The sequence below is a fragment of the Phodopus roborovskii genome, unplaced genomic scaffold (assembly GCF_943737965.1).
Source record: "Phodopus roborovskii unplaced genomic scaffold, PHOROB, whole genome shotgun sequence".
Taxonomy (NCBI): Eukaryota; Metazoa; Chordata; class Mammalia; order Rodentia; family Cricetidae; genus Phodopus; species Phodopus roborovskii.
This window is the reverse complement of record NW_026126407.1, coordinates 58,889,879-58,911,529: the sequence shown is the minus strand read 5'-3', so window position 1 is coordinate 58,911,529 and position 21,651 is coordinate 58,889,879.

Here is a 21,651-nt window from a genome sequence, read left to right as displayed (position 1 = left end):
TGGAGAGCAACATGGCAGTCAAGAAAAATGTAAGAAAAGCGAGTTTGCTTTATGTTGAACATTTTATTTACTTTTGTATTTTTAACTGTGTTATAATTGAAACAGAATTACCTCAATTTTGAATCCTGCCAGGGAAGCAGGTAGGCTGACTGCAAATCTATGCCTTTTCCTCTATTCATCCAGATCCAATTCCCTAGTCTGATTTTTATCTCTACAGCAGAATACTTGTTTGCTAGAACCTTCCCTGTACCCCTGACACTATCTCCTGTGAATTCTACAGACCTTTCTCTCTTAACCTCTATTCTCATTTTCTGACTCATTTCTTTATCACAGCCCTCAGCTCCATCAGGCACTCCTTGTTATCCCGTAGGCCATGCCTGTCAAGGAAGCAATTATGCTGACTTCATTTCTTCACCTCTCCTGATCTTCACCTCTTCTGATCCAATTACCCCAGTCTCATTGCCAGCTCTGTAGCAGGGCACCTGCTGTGGTCTCCCTTTCCTTTCTGACCCTATCCACACACAAGAGAGCACAAATCCTCCTTTCCACCAACTCACCTTATTATTCCAGCTCCCAACTCTAGAAGGCACTCCTTGCTGGCCAGCATGCCACTCCTGCCATGAAGCAGGTAGGCTAACTGTAACTCTTCCCCTCTCCTTCCATTCCTACAGATCCAATCTCATCTCCAGCTCTATAGCAGGCTTTCTGGGGTGGGCTTTCTTTACTTTTAACCCCTATTCCAAAGACACTAAATAAGCATACCCTGGTGGAACACCTTGCTTTCCTCCTTCCTATGAGCCCCCCAGGCCTCTAACCTATCCCCCAGTACTCTCACATCCCAACACCCAGAAATGCAATTTACCTGGAATCTTCAGTGGCCACGCCTATCAGGTCCACAGAAATTTTTCTACCACCCAATACACAGTCACCACACAGAAAAGAAAAAAAAAACCAACAAAGACAAAACCAGACAGCAGCACCTAGATTAGGATCTTCCCAATCTCAGATTCTTAGACATCAGTATTAAAACACAATCCACAATAGCCAGAACAATATATCTCTACTAGAGCCCAGTAACCCAACCACAGTAGGTTCTGAATATTCTAACATAGCTGAAGCATAAAAAAAGACCTTAAAACATACTTTGTGAATTCTATGGAGGTCCTCAAAATGGAAATAAATAAATCCCTAAAACAATTCTAGGAAAACACAGACAAGACCTAAAAATGGAAATAGAATCAATAAAGAAAGCATAAACTGAGGAATTCTGAAAATGAAAAATTTGGGAATTCTAATAGAAACCACAGTAAAATACAAGAGATGGAAGAGAGAAGTTCAGACATTGAACACACTATAGAAGAAATGGGTACATCAGTCAAAAAATGTTAATCTGACCCCTTTGCTCATCACTCCTCCCTATCTGCAACTGGATTTCAGGAGTTCAGCTCAGTGTTTAGCTGTGGGTGTTTGCTTCTGTTTCCATCAGCTACTAGATGAAGGCTCTAGGATAGCATATATGATAGTCATCAAACTTGTTATCAGGGAAGGGCATTTAAGGTAGCCTCTCCACTATTGCTTAGTTAGTTAGTTGCGGTAATCCTTGCAGAACTCTGGTCATTTCCATAGTGCCAGATTTCTCTTAAAACCTATAATGGCTCCCTCTATTATATCTCTTTTCTTGCTCTCCACTATTCTTTCCCTGACTCAATCTTCCTGCTGTCATGCCCATCTTCCCCCTCCTCTCCTCCCCTCCCCTCTCCCCCCATGCTCCCAATTTGCTTGGGCGATCTTGTCCCTTTCCCCTTCTCCTGGGGACTATGTATGTCTTTCTTAAGGTCCTCCTTGTTTCCTAGTTTTTCTGCTTGCTCTATGTCTGAAAATCATATATGAGTGAGTACATACCGTGTTTGTCTTTTTGTGACTGGGTTACCGCACTGCATGGTCTCTTTGCTTGTGAATTTCAGGATTCCATTGTTTTTCCACAAGTAGTACTTCATTGTGTAAATGTACTACATTTTCTCCATCTATTCTTCAGTTGAGGGACATTTAGGTTGCTTCCAGATTCTGGCTATTACAAAGAATGCTCCAATTAACATAGATCAACATATGTCCTTGTTGTGTGAATGTGCATCATTTTGGTATATGCCAAAGAGTGAAATTACTGAATCTTGAAGTAGACTGATTACCATTTTCCTGAGGAAACTCCATACTGATTTCCAAAGTGGCTGTATGAGTTTGCACTCCCACCAACAGTGGAGGAGTGTTCCCCTTTCTCCACATCCTCTCCAGCATAAACTCTCTTTGGTGGTTTTGATTTTAGCCATTCTGACAGGAATAAGATGGTATCTAAGAGTTGTTTTGACTTACTAAGTATGTTGAGCACTTTCTTAAGTATCTTTTAGCTATTTTATATTCCTCTATTGAGAATTCTCTGTTTAGTTCTGTACCCCACTTTTTAATTGGATTATTTAGTATTTTGGTGACTAGCTTCTTGAGTTCTTTGTATATTTTGTATATTTTGGAACTCATCCCTCTGTCAGATGTGGGGTTGGTGAAGTACTTTTCCCATTCTGTGGGCTGTCATTTTTTCTTACATAAGCTTTGCAATTTCAGGAGGTCCCATGTATTAATTGTTTATCTTAGTGTCTTTCCTACTGGTGTTATGTTCAGGAAGCAGTCTCCTGTATCAATTCCTTCGAGGGTACCTCACACTTTCTCTTCTAAAAGTTTCTGTGTAGCTGGATTTATTTTGTGTCTTTGATCCATTTGGACTGAAGTTTTGTGCATGGTGATATATATGGATCTATCTACAGTCTTCCACAGGTCAGCATCCATCTTCTACAGTTATGCCAGCACCATTTGTTGAAGATGATTTCTTTTCTCCATTGCACAATTTTAGTTTCTTTGATGAGCAAATGGGTCAAAACCAGGCTGGAGAAACCCATATAAGCTGCTGACCTGAACAAGGAAGAGCTCATGGACTCCAGTCTGATAGCTGGGAAATCAGCATAGGACAGACCAAGATTCCTTGAATATAGTGTTAGTTGGGAGGATTGGGCAGTCTATGGGGCCTCTGGTAGTGGATCAGTATTTATCCCTAGTATACGAATGAACTTTGGGAGCCCATTCCACATAGAGGGATACTCCCTCAGCCTAGACATATGGGAGAGGGCCTGGGCCCTGCCCCAAATGATATGACAGACTTTGAAGACTCCCCATGGAATGCCTCACCCACTCTGGGGAGCAGAAGGGGGGTGGGATGGGCATTGGTGGGAGGAACAGGGGAGGATGAGAGGGTATGCGAACTGGGATTGAAATGTAAAATAACCTTGTTTCAAATTTAAATAAAAAAATGTGAAAAAAATGTTAATCTGACCCCCCCCCGATAGAAAACATACAGAAAAACTGGGACACTATGAGAAAATCAAATCTAGGAAAAATAGAAATAGATGAAGGAGAAGAAATCCAGTTCAAAGGCCCAGAAAATATTTTCAACATAATCATAGAAGAAAATGTTCCTAACTTAAAGAAGGTGATGCTTATAAAGGTATAAGAAGCATACAGAGGCCCCTTTGCCTGTCATCTGCTTGATGTGAGTCTGGGACCAGCTCAGGCCAAATCCCCCCCCCACATCCTTTGATGGGAACTCCCTGGGTTAGCTTCTTTGGCCCTGCTGGGCCCATTGCTCGGGGTGAGCTATTGGCCAGATAATAGGCCCAACACCCCCACCATTTCCTTAGAACTTCCTGGGTTGGCTCTGCGCACATTGGACCCACCTCTCCATGCAGGACCATTTTGATCCTGTCCTCACCTGACCTTTGGGTCTCTTTGCCTGCCTTCTGCCTGAAGTGAGTCTGGGACTAGAGCAGGCCAAATCCCCCTGACCACATCCTTTCCTGCGAACTCCCTTCATTAGCTCCACATCTCAACCCCCCCCATGACCTTGGCCTGAGTGGTCCAGTCCAGGTACTCTGGACCATCCACCATTCAGAGCCTTCCTTCCCCTCATCCTTGGCCCTGCTGGGCCCACTGCTTGGGGTGATCGCCTTGCCAGAGCACAGGTCCATCAACCCCACCCTCAACTTAACACTTCCTAGCTCAGCTCTGAGTATACTGTACCCACCCCTCCACAAAGAACCAACTAGAGCCTGCCCCCAACCTGACCTTTGGGCTGCTTTGCCTGTCTTCTGATTGAGACCTGGCATGCTGGACCATCCACCATCCCTAGCCTGCCTTTCCCTCATTCTTGGCCCTGCTGGGTCCAGTGCTCTGGGGTTGGCTCTGAATATACTGGACCTGACCCACCACACAGGAACATCAGGAGCCTCTCCTCATCAGTCCTTTGGGCTTATTCACCTGCCTTCTGTCTGAATGCTTGAGACCATCCTGAGCTTACATTTCCCATATCATGGCCTTTCTGTGGCCTCTGCTCAAGAGAACTCCAAGAGAGAGTTCGAATCATCCAGAGTTGCAGACATTGAACTCCTGACTCACCTACACCCACTGGGAGAGAGGAGAGAGAGAGAATACAACTGCACCCACTGGAAGAAGCAATGGGAAGACATCAATACAAGAAAACACTCAACAATAGAAAGACAAGTATGACACCACCTGAATCTAGGGACTCTACATCAACTAGAACTGAACACAACAAAGCAGATGAAGCAGAAGAGAACTACTTAAAAAATAACTTCGTGAAAATGATATCTCATATCTTTAAAGATATGAGAAAAACCTTTAAAGAAATGGACAGTAAAACAAACAAAAATTTGGAAGAAGTAGAGGAAAAGACCAAGCAAAAATAAAATGTCAAGAAATGAACAAATCTCTAAAAGAAAGCAAGAAAAGCCAAGAAAAAACAATCAAACAGATGAAGGAAACAATTCAAACAGTTCAAGACCTGAAAACTGAAATAGAGACAATAAAGAAAACTCAAACTGAGGGAATGCTGGAAATAGAAAAAAAAAAAAAAAACTGGATAAATGATCAGGAACTACAGAAGCAAGCATAACCAACCAATAGAATAGAAAAGATTGAAGAGAGAATCTCAAGTGTTGAAGATAAACTAGAGGAAATAGGTTCATTGACAAAAAAAAAAAAAAAATCTTAAATCCAAGAAATGTGGGACCCCGTAAAAAGGCCAAACCTAAGAATAATAGGCATAGAATAAGGCAGAGAAGCCCAGGTCAAAAGTGGAGAAAACATATTCAACAAAATCATTAAAGAAAACTTTCCCAATCTGAAAAAGAGCATGCCTATGAAAGTACAAGAAGCATACCAAACACCAAATAGACTGGAACAACAACAACAATAAAAAGTTCCCATAATAATCAAAACACCTAACATACAGAATAAAGAAGAATATTAAGAGAAGCGAAGGAAAAGGCCAGGTAACATATAAGGCAAACCTACCAAAATTACACCTGTTTTTCCAGGGAAACTCTCAAGGCCAGAAGTTCCTGGATAGATATTCTACAAATACTAGGAGTTCACTGATGCCAACCCAGGCTACTATACTCAGCAAAACTCTCTATTACTATAGATGGAGAAAACAAGATATTTAATGACAAAGCCAGATTTTCACAATACATAACCACAAATCCAGCCCCACAGAATGTTCTGGAGGGAAAACTCCATTCCAAGGAAGCTAACTTCACTCACAAATACATAGACAATAGATAATCGCACTTTACCAGAATCCAAAAGAAAAAGCAGGACAAACATACTCACAATATCACCACCAACAACATATCTAAAACAAAAAAATAACAATCAATGGTCCCTACTTTTCCTCAATATTAATGTTCTTAACTTTCCTATAAAAAGACACAGGCTAACTGAATGGATATGAAGAGAGAACCCATCCTTCTGCTCCATATAAGAAGCACATCTAAGCTTCAAACACAGACACTAACTCAGGGTAAAGTGTTGGGAAAAGATCTTCTAATCAAATAGACCAAAGATGCAAGCAGGTGTAGTATTCTAATATCTAACAAGTCAGACGTATTACCAAAATCAATAAAAAGAGATGAAGATGGTCATTTCATAATCATCACAGGAGAAATCCATCAGTACAAAGTCTCAATTCTGAACATCTATGCATGAAATAAGAAGGCACTCACATTCATAAAAAAAATTACTAAAACTCAAATCTCACATAAAACTTCACACACTCTTAGTGGAAGACTTCAACACCCCACTCTCACTGCTAGACAGGACCACAAGATAGAAACTTAACAAAGAAACTAACAGAAGTTATATCCCAATTGGGTTTAACAGACATCTATAGAACATTCCATCCAAACACAAAAGAATATATCTTCTTCACAGCTCCACATGGAACCTTCTCTAAAATCAACCACATACTCTGCAACATAACAAACCTCAAAAGATACCAAAAAAAAAATGGAGTAGGACCCTGTATCTTATCAGACCACCATTCTTTAAAGTTGGAATTCAACAACAATACAAATTTCAGAAACCCAACAAACTCATGGAAACTGAACAATGCGCAATTGCACCATTCCTGGGTCATGGAAGAAATAAAGAAATAAATTAAAGATTTCCTAGAATTTAATGAGAATGAAGAATCAAACATACACAAACTTATGGGACACTTTGAAAGCAGTGCTATGAGGAAAGTTCATTTCACTAAGTGCCCATATGAAGAAAACTGAGAATCGTCACATTACAGAATTAACAGCACAACTGAAAGCCCTAGAATAAAGAGAAGCAAACTTACCCCAGAGGAGTAAATGCCAGGAAATAATCAATTTGAGGGTTGATATCAATAAAGTAGAAACTATGAAAACAATATAAATAATCAATGTAGTAAAGAGTTGGTTCTTTGGGAAAATCAATATAATAGACAAACCCTTATCCAAACTAACCTAAAAGTAAAGAGCAAAATCAGCAAAATTAGAAATGAAAGAGGGACATAACAATGGATACTGAGGAAATCCAGAAACTCTTCAGGTAATACATTGAAAACCTGTAGTCCACAAAATTCAAAATTTTAATGGAAATGGACAAATTTCTGGATAGATATCTCTTAACAAAATTAAGAATAGAACAGATAATCAATTTAAATAGACCTGTAACCCCTAATGAAATAGAAGCAGTCATCAAAAATCTCCCATCCAAAACAAGCCCAGGACCAGATGGCTTCAGTGCAGAATTCTACCAGAAATTCAAAGCTCTAAGACCAATACTCCTCAAATTGTTCTACACAATAGAAGCAGATGGTTTATTACTAAGCTCTTTTTTAGAAGACTACAATTACCTTAGTACCCAAGCCACACAAAGACACAACTAATAAAGAAAACTACAGACCATTATCCCTCATGAACGGTGTCTGATAATGGGAGGGGTTTCTGCCATATATAGAAAGGGGAAACCAGCTCAAAGAAGCTTGAGACTTTGTCATGAAGACACGACAAGATGTGGGCACTGCTATGTGACAAAAGGAGACTGGAAAGCCATCACTCTTGCTGATCCCTGCATCTAGCATCCCAGCCTCCCCTACTGCAACTCAGTAAATGAACTATGATTGGGTATCTTTTGAAAAATCTATATACAAGCCCAAAAAGGAGAGGGAATCCAAGTGCCATAGGTAAAATCACTAAAACATTCTATGACACAAAGATACATGTTAGAGAAGGTTTGCAAAGCCATGTTAAATTAAATATAGTGATAACTACATAAATATGTGTCGGTAGAGCATGAGACGCTTAATCTCAGGGTTGTGGATTCGAACCCCATGTTGGGCGCCATGTAAAGAATAAGGTTTTTCTGCCCGCCGCTGGTCTTGTCCCACCGCTATGCCAGCCCCAATTAATACACCAAGACTCTGTATTTGATATAATGCTATTGGCCAGGTACTAGTTTCTTATCGGCTAGCTCTGTCTTAAGTATTAACCCATTTCTGTTGATCTATGAATTTTCAAGTGGTCTCATTACCAGGAAGTGGGGCAGGCATCTGGTCTACCCAGTCTCTCCATGCTGACTCCTCCCTACCCCTTCTGTGAATCCTGCTTGTTTCCTAGTCCTGCCTATCTTGCTTTTCTATTGGCCAACAGTGCTTTATTCATTACCCAGTATGAGAAACATATTTACAGAATGACATCTCCCATCACACCCCTAATGATCCACTTCCTTCATATATCTTCACCTCAAAAAAGAACCACAACTTTTGAACAGGTAGAAACCAAGTGTTCAGATACACTATACTATGTGGTACAGTTCACATTCAAACCACTGCAAGAGGCCTCGGTTTTATTGTCTATTACATTAAGCTATACCTAATAAACTTAACACGTATTTTATGAATGAAATAAATGGCCAAATGAGTGAGTAAGTGAATGAGTGAATTTTACATGCATGGAGATATGTCCAGAAATAAGTCCAGGAGATTATGTTAACATTATTTAGCTGAGCGGCTTTGGAGAATGGAAAGGACTTTTCCTGATTATACTTTAAAACTATTCAACTGTTTCAGAAATTACCTTTGACTTAAAAGAGTGTTGCCATGTATTCATGCTTTCTTCCTGTTGAAGGAGACAGGATTTATGTGTTAAGCTTGTGTAAAGGTGTATCAAGGCCTGGATACCTCTTCATAGTGAAAATTAAAATGTGTCTCACTATAACAAGAAATTACAGTTGTGATATTTCTAGAAGTTCCTGTTTTTAAAGTTCCTTTTAATTTAATAATTGCTCTATTTTTAAGAATTCTTTTTAAAAAGTCACTTTGAGTTGAACATTTTGGCAGCATACTAAAAATATTTCTTTTAAAATTGGTGTGTATGCAAAGCATACAATGTATTTTAAATAATCCCCACCTATAACCCCTTCCCTCATCTTCACTTTCCTATGCCCCTTTATTCCTTTTGTTCATAAACAGCTTCACCTCTATTTTCATGCCATGTACACATGTAGCTATATAAAATTTAGCATCCACAAATGAAAGAGAACATATTTCTTCTTCAGAGATTTCTAATATGGTTAATTTGATAATATTCAGTTGTACCTAATTTCATGCTATTGGAATAATCCAATTCTTCTTTTTGGAAGAACGAAGTTTTATTGAGTGCATACACATACAGTCTTTACTTTTCTATGCTGAAGAACACCTAGGTTTAATCCATAACCAGTGCTATGATAGACACCCATATACAAATAATGGATACAAACTCAAGTGTGATATAGACAGATCATATGGTAGATCTATTGAGGGGGCATAAATTAGTTCATCTTCTATGAAAATCAGAATTGAGGTTCCAACTTATTGTTTACAGCCAGAGAGCAGAGGACAACACTTCCTCTGTTCCCAGATGAGGTGAAACATGAAAACTGGGAAATCAAATGTCATTAGGATTCTATCCTCTCTGTCTCTCTGTCCCATGGGACACAACAGTCTTCCCTGAGCCCCACAAATGTCTGTTGTGTGGGCAGATGCTCCCCTGGTATTGATCCCTATCCTGAGAGAGTTTGGCTAGGTGATGCTTAATGACTGTAACCAGTTTTAATAATAACACAAGAATAAACAAAGGGAGAAATTTGGCCAACCTCTTCCTGTTTTCAGTTTTTAAGGTATTTCCACACTGACTTCCATGGCAACTGGATTAATTTATGTCCCATTGCTGATGGCACAGAGGATCTTCTAGTGTGTGATCTGACTGTACCACTCACATGTCCCAGTTATATATTCCTGGATATTGACACAAAGGACTCCAAGTCAACATCTCACAGAGAAACAACATATCAGTCATCACACATTCACAATAGGTATGCATCAACAGAGTGGTCACAAAGAAGAATGAAGTTGTGCCTCTTGCAGAAAATGGATTCAAGCAAAAACCATCATAGTAAAGGGAATCCAGTAATTCTCAGAAAGACAAATATCATGTTTTCTTTTATTCGCTGCTCCTATATTTTATATGCCTATATAAATATATCTAGATTCTATATAGGCACATAACATCATTTATGTGTATAGGGCATCAAGGTAGAAGTGTATTACATAACAGTTTCCTCTGAGAATGAAACATTCTATCCTACAGGGAAGCTTCTCATGCAAGAAGGTAAATAATTTAAAAAAGCTTCAGGAAGTCCCTAAAACTGACAAGATTCACCAGATCCCTCCCTGCTAGAATAATACAAACTGAGAATTGCCTTCAGAGGAGACAAACTAAACTGGAAAAGAGAGTCTCCAATCTGTTGACTTGCCTGAAGGCTGTGCAGTATGCTCCAGGTTCCCAACTTTGTAAACTGTCACATGCTGGGGTGGGCCTTGGAACAATTTCTGCTCCTGTACATATAAGTGTAAGTGTTATAGCTCTAAAAGGAAAGGCTTCCCCATCAGTAGTGTTACAACTCTGAAGGGAAAGGTTTCCCTGATGGAGGTGTTGAGACTTTGAGGTAAAAGGCACCTGGCAGTTAGGATCCAAGGAATATCTCACAGCCACATCACACAACAAACCTCACACTAGAAATTTACTGGGAGAGACACGAGGGTGGTTGCCTCTGCTCAGGTGAGAATAGTGGGGAAGTGGGTAGGAGACAGGCTTTATATAGGGTTTCTCAGCACGGAGTTTTCCAGGGTGGGAATTGGCAAGATTTCAAGCCAAGGCCAGGAATGGAGGCATTTCAATTTCAGGGCTTGGTGAGTTTTTGTGCTCAATGATTGGAGGAGTTTGGTAGGGGTTTCAAACCCAAAAGTGGGTGTAGTGAGATAGTCCTTCTTTGGCACTGACCACGCCCATTGGGGGGATGGAGCCATGGGCAGAAGTGACCTGTGGAGGGAGGTCAGAGAAAGAGCCGGGAAATGCTCTCTTGCTGGTGGGACTCAGACAGGAGAGCATCAGGTGGAATTTCCTGGTGTTCATCTGTCTAGGTTGTAAGTAATTTCTCCCTGAATAAACATCTATTTGGCCTATTTGTTTATCCTGATCCTTATTTAACTGCAATATCTGGTGTCAGAAGCGGGATTAGGATTTTCAGGAGACCTGGGTTTCACCCAGGCAGCAGACGCCACTCCCCTCCCCCACCTTCCCTAACGGGCAGGGTCCCTTGCCTAACCAGGTGGACTCACCACAGCTTTGGGACATTTGCCTCTTCCTTACTGCAAAGGAGATCTTTGCCGCCAAAGCGGACCTGAGAAGGCACTCACCACTTCTCCTTTTTTGCCCACTTCTGCACTGCACTTTGCATTCGCACAGAGCCACTTGGCACCCTCCTTGCCTGTGCGTTTTCCCGCCATAGTCCTGCGGTCCCAGCAATTCCACAAATCTCCTTTTAACAAAATTTCCCTTGCCATAGTTTGTTAAGAGCTATTCTACAGGGACCGGAATCAGAAGGATCATCTGCTGCCGGACAATATTTGGCAGAACACTTCCGGGCAGAACCGGGATCAGACGGGCCTCGGCGGCTAGGAGCTATTTGGTGGTACACCTCCAGGCGTAACTACCACAAGCTGAGATCTACAACTAAAATCATCAAAGTTCCAAGACAGCAGAATTAAGGTAATTGTAACATCCTTTGCAATTTAAGCTGATATAATATCTGAGATCAATTTTTCCATAACTATGGCAGATAATTTTACAATGCAGGACTTTAGGAAATATTTTACTTCATATATAGAAGGGATTTTAGCAGAAGAAACTTATGACTGGACCAATATGTACTTTTATTTTGTAATAGCAATGGATTTCATCATTAACATGATATTCTTAAAGAAATGGTTTGAGATTACAGCAAAAAATAAGGAACTTGAACAAACCATAGGAGACTTAGTAACAAGTATTCGAAACATTGAAAATGATAGAATTCAAAGCATAGAAAGTATAGAAAGAAAGGTTCAGAATATTGAAGATGGCGTTGGAGAGCTGACAGGTAGAATACAAACCGTGGAACATGAAAATGACCAAGTAAAAAACAGAATTTGTTTCATGTCAGATACCTCAATAACCAGAACAGAAACAATGCAATGCATTAACATGCTAGCAGAAACAGCTCATTCCTGGTCCGAGGAAGCTACTAATAAGTTTAAAAAACTGGAACATCAGATAGAAAGATTAGATGATAGAATCTCTTCCATGTCTGAGGATAATGGCAAGCTAGCAGATAGAACATTGTTTCTGGAAGGCAGTTTACATGCCATTCAGATAATATCTAAGGATGAGAAGATTAAAAACATGGAATCATTTGTAGTTGGAGAAAGTAAGAAGCGGACTGATGCAATGAAGTCTCTAGAAAGTTATTTGATTTAAGAAGTTCAGACACTCAAAGAAACAATGGTGAATAGATTTCAGGCTTTAGAAGACCTTCAGTAGGACACAACAGAAGAAGAACTACTGGTAACAGGGCATGAAAAAGACTTAAAATTTTCCACACTATTTAGGATCAGGGGAGCTTTCCCTGTATCTATTAATGAAAAACAAGCAACGAAAAAACACCCAAAAGGTGTCGTTGCATATCACTGGGAACCAATACGTATGAAAGATTTAAAAGGTATAAAGGAAGCAGTAGTCTCTTGTGGCATGCACTCACCTTATGTGAAGCAATTAGTAGAATCATGTGCAAGGAATAACAAGGTAACCCCTACGGATTGGGATCAATTAATATCAGCTGTCCTTGAAAACTCCTCTCAATTAGAATGGAGGGCTTTATGGAGAGAGGAAGCAAAAGCTCTTGAACTTCAGGGCTTAAAGAAAGGTTATACAGCTCCCCAAGTTAAAATTCTTGGTGAGGGTCTCAATGGTGTTCCAGAAACCCAAGCTGCCTATGATGAACATATCTTGTCTCTATGCTGTACTGCAGCTTCGAATGCTTGGGATAAGGTTCATGAATTAGGAGAGAGGATAGAACCCTATACCAAGATAAGGCAAGGACCTAGAGAACACTTCAGTGTCTTTCTAGAAAGATTATCTAGGGCAGTACAATTAGAGGTAGCAGACATAGATGCTAGGTAAATACTCATAGAATCTTTAGCTTATGATAATGTGTATCCTCAATGCAAACAGGTGCTTTGGCCTTTAAAAATGCGATCAGCACCCTTGCATGAATGGGTCCTAGTTACAGGCAACATTGAGTATAATGACAATAAGAATGAAGCATGGGTAGGAGAAGCCATATCTAAAGGTCAGAGAAGACATCAAGATAACAGAGTTCCTTACTATGGTGACTTAGAAGCTTGGGTAGGAGAAGCCATCTCCAAAGGTTTGAAGAGATATCAACATGTCAGACGTTATAACTGTGGTAAGATAGGACATCTAAAAAGAAATTGTAGGCAAAGCTTCCCTAGAAATAGCACTCCCAGGAATGAATCAAACAAAAGGCCTCAGCCTCCTGGGTTATGTAGAAGGTGTGGCAAAGGCAGACACTGGACAAATGAGTGTAGATCGACCAGAGACAAGCAAGGAAACCCTTTACCATTGGGAAACTCCTTGGGGGGCCTCTCAAAGGCCCCCATGTCACAGGTGGTCTGAACATTCCCAGTCACAGTGGAAGACAATCTCCCACAGGACAATTAGAAAATTATGTGCCTATTATAAAAACTCATACGGCTATGGATGACAAACTAGTGATGGAAGTTGAATCAAACATGACAGAAGGAAATAAAAAACCTATTATTTTGGCAAACTGCTATAAATAGTCATAGGCCTAGATTGATAGTTAAGATGAATAATAGACTGTTTGACAGTCTCCTGGACACAAGAGCAGATGTAACTATCATATTTAATAAATCTTCGCCTCGAAGATGGCCCCTGCATGAGGTAAATGTTCAATTCTTAGGGATTGGAACCCTGTCTTAGGTGAAACAAAGCATGAGATGGATTGAATGTATAGGACCAGAAGGACAGAGAAGAAGGTTGAGACCATATGTGAATGATGTAGTGATAAATTTATGGGGTCATGATCTATTACAGCAATGGAATACACAGATTATCATTCCTCCAGTATTAGATAGGAACCATATACGACCTCATAATTGTGGAAAAAATATTATAAAGTACTATACAAGACAGATACCAAATATCCAGGCTGTACAAAAACAGAACACAAGTGCTGAACAAACAGAGGAACCAAAAGCCCTACCTTTTAAATGGCTAACAGAGGAACCTGTCTGGGTAGGACAATGGCCTATGACCTCTGAGAAGTTAGAAGCTTTAGAAAGCCTGGTTCAGAAACATCTAAATGCTGGACATATCGAGGAATCAACCAGTCCTTGGAATTCTCCTGTATTTGTGATCAAAAAGAAATCTGGTAAATAGAGAATGCTTACAGACCTGAGAGCCATCAATAAAGTTATCCAGCCAATGGGCTCTCTACAGCCTGGAATGCCCTTGCCTTCTTTGATACCCAAAGAATGGCCTATTATAGTTATTGATTTAAAGGATTGCTTCTTCACTATACCTTTACAAGAACAAGATAAAGAGAAATTTGCCTTCACGGTACCTAATTACAATAATTCTCAATCAGTGAAGAGATATCAATGGAAGGTTTTGCCACAGGGAATGCTAAATAGCCCCACCTTGTGTAAATATTTTGTACAAAAACCATTAGAAATAATTCGTAAACAGTTTCCACAATCCATAATCTATCATTAGATGGATGATATATTGTTAGCTGACTCTAAAGGAGAAATGTTAGAAAAAATGTTTGAGAAAGTAAAGGAAGTTTTACCTCAATGGAAATTACAAATTGCACCTGAAAAAGTATGAAAAGGAGAGTCTATCAACTACTTAGGATATAAAATAGGTCTACAGAAAATTAGACCACAAAAAGTACAGATCAGAAGAGATCGCTACCAGACACTTAATGATCTTCAAAAGTTACTAGGAGAGATTTCTCAACTGCAAACCATTATTGGAGTAGAAGGGCATGATTTGAAAAACCTGAAAATGGCCCTAAAAGGAGTTAAGGACTTGAACAGTCCAGCTGAAGGTAAAAAGGAATTAGAATGGGTAGAAAAGAAGCACATGTGGACTGTGTGGATCCAAACCTAGACTGTATTGTGGTTATATTACCATCTAGAGAATATCCTTCAGGGATTTTGATGCAGAGAGAAGATATCATACTAGAATGGATATTCCTACCACATAAACAGAATAAAAAACTAAAAACATATATAGAAAAGATCTCTGACTTGATTATAAAAGGTAAATTAAGACTTCGTCAGCTAATAGGAAGGGGCCAGCAGAAATTATAGTACCTTTAACTAATGAGGAAATTTCCTCCTTATGAAAAGATAACGAATATTGGCAGAGAGCTTGCAGTAACTCTTGGGGAACAATTAGCAACAACTATCCCAAAACTAAGAGAATCAAATTCATAAAGAAAACAATTTGGGTCCTTCCAAGAAAAACATCTATTTCTGGAGTTCATACATTCTACACTGATGCAAACAAATCAGGTAAGGCAGGATATAAATCAGGAAAAATTAGTAAAGTGGTTCAAAGCCCTTACAATTCTGTACAAAAGGCAGAATTGTATGCCATTCTCATGGTACTTATGGATTTTAAAGAACCCCTCAATATAGTTACTGACTCTCAATACGCAGAGAGAGTCATTTTACACATTGAGACTGCAGAATTTATTCCTGATAATACAGAATTAACTTCATTGTTTATACAGTTACAAGATACTGTCAGAAAGAGGACTCATGCTATATATATAACACACATCAGATCCCATATGGGTCTGCCAGGTCCTCTAGCACAAGGCAATGATGAAATTGATCGTTTATTGATAGGAAGTGTGCTAGAAGCCTCAGAGTTTCATAAGAAACACCGTGTGAACAGCAAAGGTTTAAAAAAGGATTTTTCTATCACTTGGGAACAAGCCAAGGAAATAGTAAGGAAATGTCATACTTGCTCATTCTATAACCAAACTCCTTTACCACCAGGCAGTAACCCTAGAGGTATAAATATGAATGAAATATGGCAAATGGATGTGTTTCATTTTGCAGAATTTGGAAAATTAAAATATGTACATCACACCATAGATACATTTTAAGGGTTTCAATAGGCTAATGCTCTGAACTCTGAAAAGGCTGATTCTGTTATCACACACCTATTAGAGGTAATGGCCATTATGGGCATACCTGCACAAATAAAAACTGACAATGCTCCAGCATATGTCTCCAGCAAATTGAGACAGTTTTTTGAGTATTATAACATAAAGCACGTAACTTGTATACCATACAATCCTACAGGACAAGCAGTGGTTGAGAGATCCAATCGTACTTTAAAAGAAATGCTCCATAAACATGCAGGAGGAACCAAGACACCCAAACACAGATTACATAATGCTTTATTAACATTAAACTTTCTTAATGCTGATGAAAAAGGAAAAACAGCTGCAGAAAGACACTGGACAATAGAAAAAACTTCTGAACTAAATCAGCCAGTGTACTTCAAGGATGTACTGACCTCAGAATGGAAAGCAGGATATATGTTACGTTGGGGTAGGGGTTTTGCATTTGTATCTACAGGAGAAGAAAAACTATGGATACCATTTAAGTTAATCAAGATTCGAGTTGAAAAAGAGAAACATCTTAATGAAGAGAAATGACAAGTCAGCCAACAAATTAGGTCCCATGAGGTGTGTGGAGGCCTCTCAAAGGTAGGGGAAGTGTTCTGTTCTTGTTCTTACAGGAAAACAGAAAACCTTTCATCAAGCAGCCAAAAAACACTGAACATGTAGGTGCCTACAGAAGAGAAGATAGCTCTTCAGAAACAATCACTTAAGGAAGCAGAATCTGATATATGGGGAAAAAAAACATTTAATTGTAGTAAACTATTTCTATACAGAAATCTATTTCTCTCTACTATCTAATATTCTTGAAGTCCCAATTTATGTAAACCAATGCTGGCTTTGGAGTTGGATTTGGCTTTCCTTCTCTAAATTCAAGCATGTTGTTAAAATTAAATTCATGGTTTCTGCCTTAAATCAAGAAGCCAATTGGTGTAAGGCAGAAGAAAACATAATCTGGGGACTCATTTCTTATATGCAATTTTCTCTCTGAAATCCTAATTTTCTCACATACGTTTTAATGCTTATTGTTGTCTTTCCCTAATGCATACCTTAAAACTTGAAAATTTTACTTTAATATTGATGTGTAACTTTTCCCCAAGGAATAATAACAATTCCTAACAGCAGTCTTTGAACTCTCCGGAAAGAAGATGGGGCCCCACATCATCGTTTCCACTTGACTCAACCTGATGCATCTGAACTACAAACATCACCCTAAAACCGGTTTGAGACTGTTTTGCTCGAGACAACTTATGACTAGCTAGCTGTAATGGTGCACCTTTTTATTACACCCTGGCCAGAGTTTCAAATAGAACTACAGTCAAGAATTTTCTGGCACACAGTGACTAGCTACATATGTCACAGCCAGTTCTGTTGAGAAATTTGGTTGCTAAAAATTTTCTTCCTACAGGATCCATTGGAGCAATCATTTTCCCATTTCAGCTGGAAGTAACCTTAAGATAAAGATGCCCCCTTTCCCTACCCTTGGAATTTGGGGATAATAGTCATCGTCTTTGGGTTGGTTTTAGTTATTTAGGGTTGGGAATAGAAGGTGATACTTACACTTGGGTTTATCTTTTAGACAGGAATAGGGAATGGTTGGGAAAGGTATGGTTTAGATGGGATATAGGTAGATTAGCCTATTTTCTTGTGAATTGGAGTAAGAATGAGATAGTATTTTACAGCTTACATTGTTATGTATTCTTATATGTGGTAAGCTATGTAAAATTAAGTTTATATTTTGTTATATTGTGTTAAATCTTTCCACTTACAATGTTTTATGCACATTATTTTTACCATATTCTATGTATGTATACTTTCCTTGTATTCAAAACATTTGTATATTGATACGATTTGGGATATTTATCATGCTGCCCTTTATAGTTCTACCTCTTGCCTTGACATTTCTACTCTACCTCTATTTTAGGGATTTATATGTATGCATATGTATATAGTTATATTGTTTAAGTATTTGTTCCTGCTTTACTCAGGGAAGTTTTAATCAGCTTTTTAGCTAAGTTCCTGAGTATTACAGATTATCTCCACTCATGTTTCCTGTACCTATGAGATTAGTCAGATATAGATGCTTAATCTTCAATCACTTCATAGACATGCAGAATATGGCATTTAAATGTTTTAATATTACTACTCCATTGACATGAGACACTGTTGCTCCTGAAAGCACCGTGCACTTTCCCGAAAATATGTTGGACACTGTTGTTGCTCCTGCTGGAGTTCATTCTCACCTCAGCTAATGGCCTGTTGGGCAAAGAATTGCCCCCACCTTGACCACTGATTTGGACATGCAGTCCTATGTGCTTGCAGGAGACAAATATAGAAGACTGCTTGACCTTGCCAAGTCAGGGTAAGACAGCCATTCTACCTCCCTGCTGTTGTTGTGGTCTGTCAAGTTCTCTTGGCCTTAGCCAAAACTGGGTGTATCAACATTGCTGTGAGACCTAGGGTGACTGTCCAGGTGGCTTGCTGTTTCTGTCCTTGCTGCACCTTTTGGAAGTTGTCCATCCGCACTTCTTGTCTACTTTAGTATTATTATTTTCCTTCTCAGGTCTTGATGAGGTTGAAGATTAAACTATCACAACTATTATTCTCTCTTCCTAGTTAGATATATTAGGTACTAGACTTATGTTTTTCAGCTTAGGACAACCCTATTGTAAACTCCATTATGCCTTCACCCTAGGACTAGATATGTAGGTCATTTTGTTCTCGATTTTCCTTTTCTTAGAGCACACTTGTTATTCACTGTTTTGTATATAGTTTTGTATTAAGCCTAAATCTTTTCTTTAGACTAAAAGGGGAATTGTAGTGAGATAGCCCTTCTTTGGCACTGACCACGCCCATTGGGGGTGGAGCAATGGGCGGAAGTGACCTGTGGAGGGAGGTCAGAGAAAGAGCTGGGAAATGCTGTCTTGCTGGCAGGACTCGGAAAGTAGAGCATCGGGTGGAATTTCCTCGTGTTCATCTGTCTAGGTTGTAAGTAATTTCTCCCTGAATCAACATATATTTGGCCTATTTGTTTATCCTGATCCTTATTTAACAGCAATAAGTGGGCTCAAACCTTTTATCTTATATTCACCCTTTTTTCTTTACAACCAGGGTATATGAAAGGGGGCAGCACCTTCATAGACAACTTCCTGATGATTGGGGGTGTTGAAGTCCTTTGACAGATTCATCTGGGAATAATCAGATGTCACAGGATTATGGCTCCATAATGAGGGACCAAAAATCCTGAAATAGCAAATGTTTAAAAGCTCAGTTAGAAATCTCTTGGTTCTATTGTTGAACAAATCTAGATAACAAGTTTATAAGACAGTATGCAACTAATATGATTAAGAAGAGGAGGAAGAGGAGATTGAGAAAGGAAATATCTAATTTCATATTGACTATCATTCGACCACTGGCCAGAGGATTCCAGCTGTTTGTTATATTTTTATTTTGGAGATCCATCTGGAGTTGTCAGATTTTATCTTTTACTATACCAGATTGGTTAACATAAAAACAACATTCCTCCCCAAGGAAGAGGCAAAGTCTACCCTCCTCCACTGTTAGTAAATATTATAATTGCCTATTTTCTAACACCACATCAGACAGTAAGTCTATTTTGCCCTGAAGAGTGAACATGGTCTAAGACACCCTTTGGAGATCTTGAATAAACTAAGAAGAAAACTGATGTTAAATTGTTAGGAAAATAGTAAGTCTGCCCACACTAGTGGTCATACCAGTTGCTAAGACCAGGACTGCAAGAAGGGGTAAAACCTGTACCATTTGTCATGTCATGTTGCTATAAAGTCTGTAATTGGAACTAGCAAAAGTTCTTCTTGGTGTACCACTCCTAATTTTGGGAAAAGGAACAACATGGCATAAGTCCCACACCACTCAAATGGTAGGAAGCAGTAAAATAAATTGAGTGCCCCAGAGAACAGAGATATTGTGAATGTTTAGACAAGTTTAGACATAAAGGCTGGTTGGCAATGCTCAGGATCAAGATATTATTAGAGTCTGAGGGACCCAGTGTGTTCATAAAGTACATCCCTGAGGAGTTAAAGCCATCTGTGATACCAAGAGAGAGATATGGGAGAGATAAGGGGTGAGAGTGTTATTTGGCTCAGAGAAGTTAATGAGAGGCAAGGTGAGAGAGTTTAAGTTCAATGGGTGAGGCCACAAGTGGTGGTTGTGAGTTTGACCCAAGAGGGACACATACAACCAGCACTCTCCAAAGTAACCAAGCAGAGTGTTACTCAGTAGCTGATATGTAATTAGGATGGCCCAGATTTGTCCCATGGTATTTGCAATACCAATATAGGTCACCTCTTTAAATTCTTGGTATTTTTTTTTTACAATAATCTTCATCTTGGTCATAAATAAATCAGATGTAAAGGGTAGGCCATGGTGGAGGACAATGGATAGGGGAGGTATAGGGAACTGAATTGGCATTGACAGTTTGATATAAAATAATTTCTCAACCTTATTAGGACAGGTTGTTGGTTAGAGGTAGGGTTTTTTTTATTTGTTTGTTTGTTTTTGGATGATAAACATTCATACGTATGAGCTACCCTAGACAGTTATAGATATGATTAAGTAGTTTTGTGTCATCTAGCATCCTCCAACAAGACCACACCTCCTAAAAGTGCCATTCCCTATGATCTTATGGGGGCCAAATACATTCATACTACCAGAAAAATAAGACCTGAAAATATAAATAGAAGTAATAAAGAAAACGCTGAGGGAATTCTTGAAATGGGAAATCTGGGTAAATGAACAGGAACTACAGATGCAAGCATCACCAACAGAATGTAAGAGATGGAAGATCACACCTCAGGTGTTGATACAATAGAATATATATATATATATATATATATATATATATATATATATATATATGAATATATATATATATATATATATATATATCAGTCAAAGAAAATGAAAAATCTAAAAATTTCCTGACAAAACATCCAGGGATTCTGGGACATTATGAAAAGGCCAAACCAAAGATTCATAAGAATAGAAGGATAATATTCCAAGCTAAAAGGCCCAGAGATTATATTTAACAAAACCATAGAATAAAAATTTCCTAACCTAAAGAATGAAATGCCTATAATGGTAGTAAAAGCTCTCAGAATACAGAATAGATTGGATCAGAAAAGAAAGACTGCCTAACCCCATAATAACCAAAACACTAAACAATAAAAAATATGCTAAAATCTGCAAAAGAAAAAGGCCACATAACATATAAAGGTATTAGACTTCTCAATGGAAACACTAAAAGCAAGAAGCATATAGAAAGATATGCTGCAGACTCTAAGACACCTCAGATGCCAGCATAGACTACTATGCCCAACAAAACTTTGAGTGACTATAGATGGAGAAAGCAAAACATTCCCAATAAAGTAAAATTTAAAATTTAAAAATATCAACAAATTTATCCCTATTAAAGTAACTGGAAGAGAAACTTCAATCCAAGGAGGTTAATTTCACCCATGCAAACAGAGGTAACAAATATTCTCACCCCAGCATAACGTAAAAGAAGCGAACCACAGACACATACATACCATACACTGCCTTTACAATCAACTACAACAAAATAACAGAAATTAACAA